Raw genomic sequence first — 14,206 nt, forward strand, 5'->3', positions numbered from 1 at the left:
GACTGGCTTTAGTAAGGGTCTCGGTGGGAGCACTGCTAGGAAGATCTAATTTTGTTCTAAAACACAGTTTACAGTACACCTAGCTTGAGGGGAAAGATCCGCTACATTAATTTGCCCCTACTTATTTATCCTTCAAAAGGTGACTCAGACAGAGTACGCTCTTTCAAAAATATTGTACTGTCTACTAGGAAAATCAAAGTGTGACTTTTTGCACTCCACAGCCTACATACCTTATATTTATTTATCAGTGGTGTTGTAATATTATATCACTTCCTGTTTTTCGTTGAATAATTACAGGCCGGGTTTCAGTCTCTGCAATGGGGAAAAAAGGATGGAGTCAGGCTTCACATTAGCGAGCCACAATTCAGCATCAGGCAGGCAGTGGACAGGGTGTCTTCTGGTGACCAACATCGATGGACGAAGCGTCGGCTGCAATGGAGGAGTGCCGCTAATAAGAGGATTTTTTTTCTGCAGGCAACTTACTTACCACTTCCAACAGGACAACTACAACAACATAGATACAGTATCCCTTGCCTTTTTCTCTGACTGTGACTGCATTTCTTGGATCTCTCTCTGCTTCTAAATTGATCCCATAACACATCACTTAGTCCACTCCACTATCACATCTGCACCACACATAGTCATTTGTAAGTGCTCCTACGTAATTCGCAAGTCGCAGCACGCCCCAGCCCGTAGAGGACTGGGATGGTCCCAATGATGAAGCATGTCACCAAGGGGCAACCCTGGTGAGTGAGGGGACACCTAGAAAAAAAGCAATTTCTCCTTTTCTATCTACTATACCTTCCAGACCAACCCCATTGAGTGTTGTTGTGAATGGATTTATAGTGACCAGCAAGGCTCTCAGGTATCTGGCTACAGAGACCTTATGTTGAATATTGTTATCAATAATTTCACACACGCCCTGTACTGTCGCATTCTTTCTTCCACAGTTGTCGAAAGTACTACTTACTTTTCACTGACATGCATGCAGTAGTGCATGCACTTTCAAAGATTGATGGATAGGTTTGTACCCAAAGAATTGTTTATGTTCAATTGTTTGTCTATGCTGTGCTTTTTTTACAGGGTGTCTTCTGGTGACCAACATCGATGGACGAAGCGTCGGCTGCAATGGAGGAGTGCCGCTAATAAGAGGATTTTTTTTCTGCAGGCAACTTACTTACCACTTCCAACAGGACAACTACAACAACATAGATACAGTATCCCTTGCCTTTTTCTCTGACTGTGACTGCATTTCTTGGATCTCTCTCTGCTTCTAAATTGATCCCTTAACACATCACTTAGTCCACTCCACTATCACATCTGCACCACACATAGTCATTTGTAAGTGCTCCTATGTAATTCGCAAGTCGCAGCACGCCCCAGCCCGTAGAGGACTGGGATGGCCCCAATGATAAAGCATGTCACCAAGGGGCAACCCTGGTGAGTGAGGGGACACCTAGAAAAAAAGCAATTTCTCCTTTTCTATCTACTATACCTTCCAGACCAACCCCATTGAGTGTTGTTGTGAATGGATTTATAGTGACCAGCAAGGCTCTCAGGTATCTGGCTACAGAGACCTTATGTTGAATATAGTTATCAATATTTCCACCCACGCCCTGTACTGTCGCATTCTTTCTTCCACAGTTGTCGAAAGTACTACTTACTTCTCACTGACATGCATGTAGTAGTGCATGCACTTTCAAAGATTGATGGATAGGTTTGTACCCAAAGATTTGTTTATGTTCACAATTGTTTGTCCATGCTGTGCTATTTTTTCTTGTCTCCCAAAACCTTTCCCAAAAACCCCCATACCCATCCATTTTTCAAACCCTAACCCTCTTCCCCCGGGCTGTGTGGTTTTGATTGATGTGTGACTAAATTACAGCAATAAATCCACACACTTGCTGGGGAGGATAAGGTGATAGCAACAGGCTGGTGAAGAAATCTGAGGATATATTCTTACTCTGCTTGACAAAGACCTATGGCTAATGTCAAAGAACTTCAACCGAATTAGTTATACTTTAACATTTGTTAGGCTACAATGTGGCACTGTTCTAGTGTACTTCTGTCACCTGCTATATTCTCTATTGTACCGTTGTATTGCTCAGGAGGACAAACCAGATTTCATTTTCTTTTTTTTCATAGGCAAGCAACTGCCACTGTGTCACACCACTAGTACCACCGCTATGAGGAAATTTTATCCGCCCAGGATTTCCAACCTTATTTGCTGTTTCCCGTGGAGCCAGCCCTGGGCCTAGCCCTACTTGCAAACAGAAATTACAGGTAAGATAGGCGTTTGGTTGGAGGTAGTATAATGGAGTATTAGGAGAGACGAGAGGTTTGATTGACGGTAGTACTACTAAAGTCCTAGGACTATTCAGGAAAACAAACTTACTGTTATGTTAAACCCCCACCCACCAGACTCAAAAGCAGTAAAAAACAGGTATGGTCAGATAAAGTTTCAAAAAGTATATTTTTATAGCCCTAACAAAAGAATCTCCCGCAAGACCCTCCCTAACCCCAACGATTGTCCTTCAAAAGTCCCCAAAAATCCCAACTCCCAATTCCCACCCCCCAAAAGTCTCTAAAAAAGGGGCAAGGGACACTATGGCAGGGTGCTGTTGGAATTAGCAGCCAGGGCATCATGCTCCTTGCGGAGGGTGGCAAGTTCGAAGCGGAGGCCCTCCACCATGTTCTTATAGTTATGGACCTCCTGCTCCAGGTAGGACAGTCTGAGGGATAAGCGGCGCCGGTGTGCCTTGCAAATCCTGTGAGGGGCAGCTGCTTTCTTTGCTGCTGGGCGGTGGCGTTTGGCTTTGGTAGCCCGGCTCCGTACCGCTGGAGCACTGCGCTGGCTGGCAGCCCGCACGGAGGAGGATGCAGCTGTCCCAGTGGACGTTGTTGTTGTACCAGACTGCGTCTCCTCCTCCTCCAGGGCCACCAGCCGCCGATATTCAGCGACAGTGGCATCCAGCCTCCGTTGCCGGGCCATTCGAGCCAGCTCCTTCCTCCTTGATGGTGTCTTGGATTTGGAAGGAGCAACTACATGAAAAAAGAAAGACATAGTCTGTAACCAATGCTCCTTAAGATTAACACAAAATGATTGAGCAGAAAGTTGTCACAGTACAAGTAGCAAATTGAAAGCACAGTACATAACTATTGAGGACAGTATCTATGTAACCTCCGACTTCTTCATCCTTGCTTTAACATTAGTGGGAGTTTAAGGAACAAATTCTACGAGCACTATGGACTTCTATTACAGTCGACTATGACAGTACACCACTCTTCTTCTTCTTCTTCTCTCTTGTTTAGGAAAATTGGTACGTTATCTTATGCAAGCCGGCATAATGCCAGCGCAGTGAACTTGCACCCGAGAAAAACAGACGCACACCATGGTGAGTGAGACAGACTTGCGTTACTGTACCGGTCCAGTATATGCAGGTGGTGAAGCTCTTACTTTTCTATTACAGGTGGCACTGAGAATACTCTGTTAAAAGGGCTACTGCTTAATTAATTTAGCTTTCACCCTACAGTGCAAATGAGTATTAGAAAAGGAAAATGAAGAAGCTAAATTATCTGATTATCTATCACTTCACATGGGATGTATTTGATGACATATGGGATGACTTTAGGTGCTTTGCTTATTATTGAGTGAACAGTGATACCCCCACACATGAATGACGTACTACTACTAAACTAATGTTATTAAGGGAGGTAGGGAGTGTCCACCGTAATAACCGGATATATGCTGTGCTTGCAGTTGCAATACAAACTACTGCTACTAATCATGGTAGTCTTTGGACAACGTTACAACTTCTTTTCCTTGCCTTTCCTACATTGGAACGGACGTGCGGGTGCGGTGTTACATGCTCTTCAAAGTAACACTTAGTTCATCCAGTGACCGTCTACTCTCTCTAGATACACATATGCTATCTAAGAGTCAGATAGTACCATGAATGATCCAGGCATCCATCCATTCAAAGTATATTGCACACATACAGTTTCTGTCTCACCCACCCAGGCTGTTCTCCTTCCACCCATCCTTGCTTCATCATTCACCCAGCCATGCACCATACCATTTTCTTACCTTCCCAGCCACCTCGGGGACCAAGCAAACACATATCATTCTTCTTTGCCAGTCATCATTACATTTCTCGTGCTTCCACACTTACTTACACCCTTCTTTCGCTTTTTGTTCATCCCATCCATCAAGTTCACCTCAGATCTGATTGGGATTCTTCTCGCCAGAAACTTCACAGCTAAGTCGAAGTACATTTAGAGGAGGCTACTACCTGCTTTTTTTATAATACACCCGTGCAGAAAGCACACTCTGCAGTCTTCAATCTCAATGACTAAGGAATGTATAGCTTACCTCTGCCCGCCACCACCGTGTGAACCCTCACAGGCATGTCCTTGTCCGGCACTTGCACCGCCTCCTCCCCAGAGTTGTCCTCCTCGTCCAATGCCACCACCACCTCCGTGCTGGCCCCGTCTCCAGATGTTCCACCTACAAAGTACATTTAAGAATGTTAGAATACACCACTCACTACTATATAATATTTGGTCTAGGAGGAAGAAAGAAATGTGAAAAAAGTGTACAATTTAATAATTTATGACTGTGTACTCTAGAGTAAAAATGTCCCTTTTTCCAGGGAAGGCTGTTGTCTTGCTGCACTTTTTGGCACAACTGATGAATGTTTGCTTTTTACTTTTTAACACGCACCACTTTTTCTCCTAACAGACAGAACCTTGACTTCTAAGAACACGAGCAGGATCAAGTTCAAACCAAGTGAGAGCTCGGCTCGACCACAAGAAATGTGTCCAATTAATCGTCAGCACTAAGCACTTTTCCATTTTCAGTTACACGTTCACTTTTATGACAAACTTGAATTTAATAAATGTGTTTACTTTTAATAAAGCTTTTAAACTTAAATAGACTCTGTGGTTTTTGGTCCTCCAGACTAGAGTGGATGAGCTAAAGGTTTTCGAATTTTTGCAAGCATGAGTCCGTGCCTCTGCCATCGGTGACTTTGGGAGCTAAATGACTCTGCCACACTATCTAGTCAGTAAGGAGATTGGGGGTTAAACTACAAAGTCTGTTATCACTGAGGTATGTGGAAAGTCTAACAGTTACAGCACCTATTATAATTGATAAGCTAAGCAATGCATTATTTAGTGTCCATAGTTCTGTTTGTGCAGATTTGTCCCAGCAACAGTAGTAGAATGGATTGTCCTCCTATCCAAACCAAAAGTAAAGTAGTATCTTATTCTTTCTTGGTGGTGGTCATTCACCTTTTTATTGTTGGCAATGGTCAAAGCATAAACATTTAGAATACTTGAAAAGACATTATGGACAATCCCAGAGGACTGCACTCAGTGCATAGAGCTATTGCTGACTAGAATGGGAGTCCAATGGAAATGCCAAATGTGCAATCTTAGTTAGCTACACAGACAGACTAATAAGAATAATCTAGTAATACCACACAGAGTCATAGTCGAGGCAGGATAAGAATTTAGATCCTGTCTACAAGAAGATCAAAGACGATTTAGAAAAAATCGAATGAGGAACGCTAGGAAAAAATAAGTACTCTATATTAAAATTTAAACTTACTGGGGCCAGCAAAGGAGCCCTCGACTGCCCGGTCCTGGCCTGCATCGACAACAGCACCCTCCTCCTCCTCCTCCTGTGTCCTCCTCTTGCCCCTGGGGGAAGCTGATGTACAACATGAAAGAAAGAAAAACAGAAAACATGGATGATATTTCTCAACCAAATCAAACATTTCAAAAGAACTAACAAAGTAACAAAATATTTTTGCGAAATAGCAAATAGGGAACGATTCCACGGGATATATTATTGACCAATCTCATGTGGTCGACTACGTCATTACTTTAGTATTGCTTGATTTGAGGACCGTCGAATTGGAAACTACCCTATGTAACTCACTAAACAAAGTACTAAAAAGGTTTGCCTAGGATTGGCAGGCAGCAGTCGGCAGCACGCAAAGTGACAGCCAAAGTCCATCGTGATTGAAGATCAGCGACAACACTAAAGTTTCCTACTACATTAACCAGTCATTAAAATACTCAAACTATTAATCCACCACCACTATTTCTTCTTATCGCCATGTGTACAAAGGAAGGACTGGACTTGAGTCTGTAGGGGCTGATTTAGAAGGCCCTTGCGGCTCTTTTGCTCCATTGTTGCGTGACTTTTTGTGACGCAGCGACAGCACAAAAGAGGCGCAATGGTGCGGCGTATATTAACAACGTGACGCATATGGGAGATGCATCACGTTGTAAAGCCCTGTGCCAATAGGGGGCGTTCCGGCGCAAGGGAGGGCGTTCCTGCGCAGGAACGCATCCTAAAAGTGGCTGAGGGAAATCTACAAGATTTCAATCAGTCACTTTGAGGACAATGATGCGTGACTCAAACCCTGCGCCTGCTTGAAGCAGACGTACGGCTTGACGCAGCATTGGGGAGATAGGGCACCCCAGAGCATTGATGGAGCTGCACCATCGTTGCGACGCAACTCCAGCATTGCGCCGCCTTTACGGCACAGATGCGTAACGTTTTGGTGACGTTTTGGGCCCATGGCGCGCCGCATTGTAAATACGGCACACCATGGGTGATGGTGGCGTGACGCACCATTACTGGCGCATCCCTGCAACTTTGCAGGGATGCGCCGGTAATTAAAAATCTGAACCTTAGTGTGTAGCATTACGCAGTTCTTTCAACTACACCCATACATAATTTCACAGGCCAATGAAATGAACACAAAATCTAAAACAAATAAGCATAGTAGCAACACTACTGAGAAGAAGGAGAGCAGTGTACCTGAAATGCACAGAAGATTTTGAAATAAAATGTACCTACAATGTAATGAGCAGCATTATTGCTCTTGGTAAAAAACAAAAATTTGCAATATAATAACACAGCAGGAGAAAACATAGTAGTAAAGACATAGCTACTACTACTCACCAAGCCCGGGGATCTCAAGGCCAAGGAGGTCGAGCAGATCTCGCTCACGGGTCAGGACATCCGTCCAGCGGTGGGTGGCCTGGTTGTAGGTGCGCCAGACCCGAGAGTGGTGGTAAATGGCCTGGCACACCTTCTCCCACCGCTTCCGGCGCTCCCGGGCCCCGTACCCGGCACTGATCTTGCCGCCTCCCATGATGGTCCTGGGGAGGCGGCGCTGAACATAAAAAACGAGTTGGGCCACCTCCTCCGGGGTAAAGATCTCCCGTGGCATCACTAGCTCCCCCCTCAAACGCCCGCACGGGAGCCGGACACGGGGTGCGGGACCCTTCTCCTTCTCGGGATGCTTCCCGGCTCCCTTCACCATGGTCTGGGCGGAAAGGAATAAAGAAAATAGAATAGGGAAGAGAAGAAAAGAAAAGAGTTTACAAAAGTAGTTTAAAATTAACCAAAAGTAGCAGTAAACACAAAAATATAGGGCTAGAAAAATAGAGGGATAGATAATAAGTAAAATAGATCAAAAAAAACTTCAAACAAGCAAAGGATGGCAGAGATTGACAGAGGATACAAAGACCATGCCCAGAACCATAGCAATGAATGAGAAACAAGATGGCCGCGCCCGTTCACGACCGCGCGGGTAAGTTCGCGCGAGATTTTCCTTGCGAACACGCGCGAAACTGTACTGGCAAGCCGCGGACTTTGCGAGATTACACTTCGCGCCCGGAAACGGAAATACGTCAGGCAAACAAGGTGGCTGCGCCCTTGAACGACCGCGAGGGTAACTTCTCGCCTTGCGCTACGAGCGGCTCGCAAAAACGCACAAAACCTTGCCAACTAACACGCCGCAAAAAAAACAAATTGCATATTCGCACGAATTTGCGGCTTCCGAATCCGATCTCGCGCGTGTTCGCGCCCCGCGAACCCCGCGAAATTGCAGAAAAACGAGTTTCTCAAAACTGAAAGCACTCGGCAGGGGCAAGAGTTCAAACTCATCATTAGTAACAATTCCCGGTAGTGCTTCCTGACTGAGGCCCCTCCAGAATTCAGTTGCTAGTTGCAACAATTGTATGACCCTGCTCTGACCCTCACAGCAGGCTCATACAATAGCAACAACAAGGCCACAAAGGTTCTGGGGAAAAAAAATGCACTGCAACAGAAAGCAAAATTACAGATAAGGAAGCAGGTGCCAGACAGTTTCGTCGGCCAGGAACCTCGGCGTTATTTTTGACTCCGACCTCTCCTTCGATCAGCATGCCAGAACCGTCGCTGGCAAATGCTTTGGAATGATCAGATCCATGAGAAAGTTCTTTGACTTTCTTCCCATCGATGCCAGAAAGACGGTGACAGTAGCACTCATTATCTCGCGACTGGACTACTGCAACGGCTTGCTCGCAGGAGCCAAAAAGAACACTATCCATAAACTGCAGAGCGTACTACACACAGCCGCCCGTCTTGTCCTGGGTCTTCCCCGCAGATCCTCTATTTCTGCAGCACTTCGCTCACTTCACTGGCTCTCCCTCCACAAAAGGATTCTCTTTAAGATCCTGATTATAGCCTTTCGTGCCTATAACAAAACTGGCCCTAAATACCTCACCAAACGCTTCCCCCACTACCTGCCCAGCCGTCACCTTCGCTCAACCAACGACAACCTCATTCTTCTCCCCAAATACAATCTGAAAACGAAGGGTGAGAAGACCCTCAGCTTCCTTGCAACTAAAGCCTGGAACAAACTACCCAAATCCCTCAGACAACAAACCCAGGAAAAACCTTTTCGAAAACTGCTAAAGACCTGGATCTTTAATCTCCCGGACGATCACTCCAAAGCTTCCATCTAATCCTCTTGCACTGGCTCACTTAGGTTCCCTAGCGCCAAGATGCTCCCTCCGGAGCGAACGTCGCGCTCTACAAATACCCCACAAATATCACAAAAATATCACAAATACCAGGCTGGAATTTTAAAACAGTGACACATTAATAAACTAACCCCAAATTAATTCATCTCAGTTGAAGCAGGGCTGGTGTGCTTGCTTTTCCCCCCCATAATCTACAGTAATGATGAACCAGAGGGTGGCATTGATGTAACAGAGGGTTGCAGTGGTGAAACAGAGGTCAGAGCGCTGTAGGAGGAGGCAACATCACAACCCAGGAAGCCTTAACACCAGAGCGAGCCTCAACACCTGTCCCGCTATCACCTCTATTGTTTGGCTCTCCTGAGGTGGAAAGCACACCACTGACACCCAAACCAACTTCCAGGTTGACCATGCAGGGAAGGATGAGAGGGCAGATGTCCCCCCACAGAGGAACCTGCAAACCTCTGATGAGGATGTTGCAGATCAGACATTAGCACCTGCGGCTGACAAGCCCAGATCACAGACCACTGCTGGCGCCGCGCGCACCAGTGTCCTTGGCAGGAGGGCACGCGAGGCTGGCGATGGGCAGGAAGGTGGGAGCATATTCTGTGGCCTGGAGGCCACAATGGTCAAAGTACAGCACGTGCAGGCCAAGGCACTGATGGCTGTGCATAGGCAGGTGCACAGCATGAACAACAAAATGACAAACATTGATAAGGGTATAGGCCACATTGCCTGTAGTTTGGAGGCAATTTCCAAAGGGATTTCGGACATCTCCACTTACATGGGTGTACTGTCAGATAAGTTGGACAGGGATCAACTTGAGCGTCGCAGGGAGCGGCAGTATATGCGGGAGCAGTCCAAGGCACTAAACAGATTTGCAACAGCTACATCCCTACTGTGCCGCCGCTCAATTTCCATGCAGGATGCAATTGTGCACTGCTGCACAGACTTGACAAGGGACATGGGAAGAGTGACCTCTGCGATGGAGCAGATGCTCACAACACAAACAGCCAATGCTGGTGACACGGGTGTGGAGGAGACAGAGGGGTCCACCAGCAAGAGTGGCTCCTGCACACCTGTACCAAAGGTGCACAGGAGCGGCAGGCCCCAGCCAAGATTTGGAATCCCTGTCACGTCAATCCCGGAATGTAGTGCGTGGCCGTAAACATTGAACATTGCCAGGAATGCACAGGACTGCTCACAGTCACAGCAACTGAGCACACGCAGTCATGCAGATGGACATTTAAGGACAATGGCTTCCCTATTTTGACTCAGATGTAGTGAATATTAAACTACAATTGTCAAACACTATTTCTGTCTGTGTGTCATACATTACCTAGAAATATCTACGTGTAATCTCTGTCCATCTCAATCTTCCATCTGTCGCTGCTCACCTCCACCTCAGTGCCTTCTTTGGTGGCAAGATTGTGCAACATGGCAAAGTTCACTATTATCTTGCAACACATGATGGGGATGTACTGTCGTGCTCTGGTGGAGGCAGCGGAACCTGCTCTTGAGGAGTCCAAATGTGCGCTCCACTACGTTGCGAGTTGACCTGTGTGCCACATTGTAACACCTTTCGGCTCTGTTAGTTGGATTGAGGTATGGTGTGAACACAAAGGAACGCAGGGCATATGCACTATCGCCTAGGAGAGAATGAGAGGTCCATGAGTTGCATACACATGACACATACATCTCCCATTCATATCAGGGTGTGTTACACTTATTTACCTAGCAGATATCCATCACCAAAATCTCCAGCAACAAGACGTGTGTATATTCCGCTGTTCTGGAATATGTAGGAGTCATGCGTGCTCCCTGGATATTTGGCCACTATGTCAGTGATGATGTTGGCAGCATTGCATATCACCTGCACATTGATGGAGTGCGTCGACTTCCGATTTCTGTAGATGTGTTCAGTGGCTGCAGGTGGGCATAGTGGAATGTGGGTCCCATTATGCAGCCTATCACATGCGGGAAGTGTGCCAGTCCAGTCAGTTTTTGTTTTTGCAAGTTCCGCAGGTGTGTCAGGGAACCGGATGTAATGTTCCATTCTCTGCGTCATGGCATCCAGGAACTTCCTGAAGAAACGGGACAGGCAGCTCTGGGATACACCACCAACTGCAGCAATCACACTCTGGTAGCTCCCAGAGGCAAGCAGGTGTAGGCTGCACAGCACCTGCACGTGGGGTGGGATGGCGTGGGACCTGGGTGTTGGGAGATCCAGGTATGGGTGGAGGTCCCTAATTAAGTCCAGGATGGTTCTGGGGTGTAGCCTGTACCTCTGCAGTATCTCAGGCTCAGTCAGTTGAAATATGGTGATCCTCTGTCTGTAGACCTGCTCCTCCCTTTGCCAGACCCTCACTCCTGCTGCCTGTAGCCTTTGTTGCCTCGCAATCACATAGATTTCCGCCATTCTTGCAACACTGTTGCATTTTAGGCCCCTTTTTATAGCCTGCACCTGGTTACCACCTGCTTTCAGTCCATGGTAAATACTGACTCTTAAATACTGAATTTCATGAAATTCAGTAGTTTTGGGCTTTCCTACATCTCGATGGGCCTTTTTTACCGTTTCTTGATTACCGATTCGGTAAATAAGGACTCGGTAAATACGGAATTGGTAAATACGATTCGGTAAATATGGAATCGGTAAATACAGAATCGGATTTTTTCCGATTCATATTTCCCGATTCAGAAAATTTTTGGCACCTACATTTCATTTTCCAGTTACCGGTCGGTAACGGCCGAAATTACCGATTTTCGGCAGTTACCGACCGGTATTCGGCGACCTACATCGGGCCCTAAGTGGAACTTTGTGAAATAAACATTGTTTTACATGGAACTTTTTTTAGGAATCGAACAGAGAAAACCATTGACAGCAAGGCAAACAGTAAATCAAGGACTTGCACAAATTACCTGCTGTATTTTGATGTAAAAGTACAGTATCGGGTAACTGATTATTCCGGTGCACAGCACTGATCAGTGTTGTAGGCTTTTCTATGAAGTGGTAATTCTGCAGTGACAGTGCGCACTTTGGCGGGCGGTCGTGCGTGGGCGCCCCAATGGACCAGAAGTAGTGAAGGGGGACCTTTTGCTTGAAGCGTGTCTACACCTACCCTTGGGCACTGCTGATTCTTTGTGTTTGCTGCTGCCGGGTGCTGGGCTCCTGACGCCGTTTGTGATCCCCGTTGACGGCGCCTCACACCATCTTGGCTGCCGAGGGGAGGAACTACGGTTCCCAGCATCCCTAGCGGCCGGATACCACCGCCACTTCCTGTCCCGCGCACCAGGAGGTGCTCAAAAGCGAGGAGCTACCTCCGCGTCGCGGACGCGCGCGGACGGCGCCTGGCGGAGCCCGGGCAGAGGGCGGGCCGTCTGTGGCCGTCCGTGGACGACTGTGGTCGGGCGGGCCACCCCCCTAAGAACACCTCAACCGTAAGTGTCATACTCAAGCACAAACATGGGTGATCCCATTACTGTAAACACCCACATCGATATTTCCTCCCAGGATGCTGATACCTCTGCCTCAGTCTCCCTTATCACATCTTTTGAAACACTAATTGAAACTGCTTTCAATGAAATTGTAGAGACGGAGAGGAGGTTCTCAATGGGCTCTTATATTACCAACAACATATCGAGTGCCCCTGGAAACATCCATATTACCCCCGAGATCACAGTGGTCAAGCCACCACTTCCACCTGTAGCTGTGCCTACTGTGTCGGAAGATGAAAACACTGTCACATACATAGCTACAGATTCTGCCCTCTTAAGAACTGCGGCTGTTAGCCAACTGGCACCTCTGTCTAAAGAAACCATCCCCATTTGCACACCTGTTTCCCATGGGGATGTCATCACCCTGGATGTTACGGAGCCCTGCAGTAACAAACCAGGAAGGGGAAAAAGGAAAAGAGGTATCATTAAGCAAAGTGATAATAAAAGAAAACAACCCTCACTAAACAAGAGTCAACCTACTCCCCAAAGCCTATGGAACAAACAAAAATCTTTGGGGGTGGCAACTGTACCCATGGAGGAAAAAGACTCAGTGGATATAGATAGCACTTCTTTTTCGCCCATAACTCACCCTGGTGGGAACTGTAATACTGTTTGGACCCAAACAACACTAATGGGAGACAATTATAATTTTTCCAAACAGAACGGAAACCTTATCGAAACTATAGTAGACACTATTTTTAACCGAGTGGAGAAACTTATGATCAATCAATTTAATAATGTTTTTAAAAGATTGGACAGATTAGACAACCTGGTCAAAAACGTTGAAGCCAAAAGGAAGGGGTCTATTAGTCTGGACCAAATTAGAGCCGACCGTCTTTTAAAGGACCTTGAATCCTTAAGCAACACCCTTCCACCTAAAACACAGGCTGCTTGCATTACATTGAATAAGGGAATGAAAAATCTGGAATCGTTATCATCATCGCCCATTACACAACCTCTAATCCAACCGCGAACTGTTAATTCAGGGGTTAAGTGTGCAAAATCTAGTACAGCTGCCAAAACCATCCCTACCCCTGCACCAAGGAAATCTACTCCTTTGGCCGCCACTACTAATAAAAGCGTAACCACCAAGGACGACCGCCCTACCCAACCTATTAATGCAACAACATCAGCTGCAAACGATAACATAGGTTCTACCCAAGTAAGGCCAAATAAGCCCCGCAAAAATGAAGGGCCGGCGCGTCCTCTACACTTACCACCGGACGCCTGCCCGTTTGTTCTGATTTTGGCAGGAGTACCAGTGCTGAGGGAGGATCAGGGGGAAACCTGGGTTCAACTACGAAACAAATGTATAGACTGGCTAACTAAACACAAAGGGGTCGGATATGACATATCAAGAGAAATAATATCAGCCCGTAGGGTGCCTTGGATTGGACCACTACCTAAAGACAAGGACGGAGATTGCATAGTTCTTAATTTCAAAAATCCTGGAACTGTAAGGCATTTGCTTAATATAAGTGGTAACTGCTCAACCATTCCCACGGTCGCAACCATGCTACCTTTAAGCTATTTTTACAGACAGCCACCTATGCAATTCCAACCGCCATTCATGCATTTCTACCCTCCACCTAGGTACCCTCAGCCACCAGCTATGCATTTCCAGCCAGTTGCTTTCCCTTTTAATACATTCAATAGATTTGCACCCTTGTCAGGTTTGGACATGTTGGATTGACCCCCTCTAATTAAGCCAGCCAACTCAGTTGTCTCCTTATCATCTGTTACCAACGGAAACCAGGTAGATATAAATTCCCTGATAGGGACTCCTGGAAGAGGCCAATCTACGAATCATAAGTCCTCGGATTTTGTATTTTCTGTTGTGAGTTGGAATATAGCGGGTCTTAATTCCAAATTGAAAATCAAAGAA

At 46.4% G+C, this 14,206-nt stretch overlaps 1 long non-coding RNA gene across 1 annotated transcript; it reads right to left on the reverse strand.

Moving 5' to 3' along the window:
* Positions 1-2,878: 2,878 nt before the first annotated feature.
* On the reverse strand, positions 2,879-5,653 carry LOC147722712 (uncharacterized). Its single transcript, XR_015310039.1, has 3 exons — positions 5,612-5,653; positions 4,373-4,507; positions 2,879-3,042 (listed from the first exon to the last, which is right to left on the reverse strand). It is a non-coding gene; the product is annotated as an uncharacterized LOC147722712 (long non-coding RNA).
* Between the last annotated feature and the right edge of the window lie 8,553 nt (positions 5,654-14,206).

Source organism: Lissotriton vulgaris, chromosome 4_1 (assembly GCF_964263255.1).
Source record: "Lissotriton vulgaris chromosome 4_1, aLisVul1.2, whole genome shotgun sequence".
Classification (NCBI taxonomy): domain Eukaryota; kingdom Metazoa; phylum Chordata; class Amphibia; order Caudata; family Salamandridae; genus Lissotriton; species Lissotriton vulgaris.